This window comes from Parasteatoda tepidariorum, chromosome 9 (assembly GCF_982258835.1).
Source record: "Parasteatoda tepidariorum strain Cologne lab strain chromosome 9, Ptep-v5.0, whole genome shotgun sequence".
In the NCBI taxonomy this organism is placed as follows: domain Eukaryota; kingdom Metazoa; phylum Arthropoda; class Arachnida; order Araneae; family Theridiidae; genus Parasteatoda; species Parasteatoda tepidariorum.
In genome coordinates this window covers 34,458,102-34,459,107 of record NC_141763.1, presented here as the reverse complement: position 1 = coordinate 34,459,107, position 1,006 = coordinate 34,458,102, and the positions used below count along the sequence as shown (strand labels likewise).

The following is a 1,006-nucleotide window of genomic DNA, read 5'->3' as shown; positions in this document are numbered from 1 at the left end:
ATTTTTTTTTTGTGTCAACTTACACATATAACTATATTGCTAACTTATATATAACTATAGTGCCAACTTAATGAATTAAGTTCATTAAGCTGTAAATGTACTAATCAAAGAAAGACTACTTATTATTTAGAAAATATTTCATGAGAAGAATATGAAATATGAGAAATATTGACGAAATTCTTCAATTTATGACGTTAATACGTTTTATGACTAAGCTTAACTTGAATTTAAAATGTTAATGATATTTTGAGAAAAAAGATCTAAGGTAGAAAATGTTTCAAATTTCATGAAGTTATTTTGAAACATAAATTCGTGATTTTTTGTGCAACGGGAGTGAAAACTGACCTCTTGCAAACTATCGTCCGAAGTGCTGTGGTTCCGTAGTGTAGTGGTTATCACGTTTGCTTTACACGCAAAAGGTCCCCGGTTCGATCCCGGGCGGAACCAGTGTGGCTGCATTTTGTACATAGTTGACCATTCATTTTGATTTAATTTGCTTGATAATGGAAAGCGTTATTGCTGTAATACATATTTTTTATTAAAAGAATTTATCGGCTGCGGAAGAAATCAAATTTTAAAGAATGTCATAGTTTAAATTTCGATTTCTCAGGAACGATTCGACCGATTTCGATCAAATATTGTATTTTAAAAACAATCTTTAAAATAATTCTTAAAATTTGCATACTTATTAATTAAAAATTTTTTCCTCTATTATTAAACAAAATAATGTTAAATCATTTTTAAAAACTATTTTCTGAAAGAAGATATCTTTAAATAAACGAATTTAAAATTTTTTTTTAATGAAAAATGATTTTAATTTGCTTAAAAAGTGCTCGAGTTATGGTAAAATATGCAGAAATGAAAATTAACATTAACCTGACCAAACTATTGTGACCATATTTCCCAGATTGCGGCTAACTACCATATTTTGGTGGTCAGAAATCCGAATCCGTTGACCTTTTTTAAAATTCGATTTCTTAGGAATATATCTTATGAGTAAGAAATC

The 1,006-nt window shown here is 27.9% G+C and overlaps 1 non-coding gene across 1 annotated transcript; it reads left to right on the top strand.

Annotated features, from left to right (window-relative positions):
• Window positions 1–374: 374 nt before the first annotated feature.
• Window positions 375–447, top strand: TRNAV-UAC (transfer RNA valine (anticodon UAC)). The gene has a single exon. It is a non-coding gene; the product is annotated as a tRNA-Val (tRNA).
• Window positions 448–1,006: the final 559 nt, after the last annotated feature.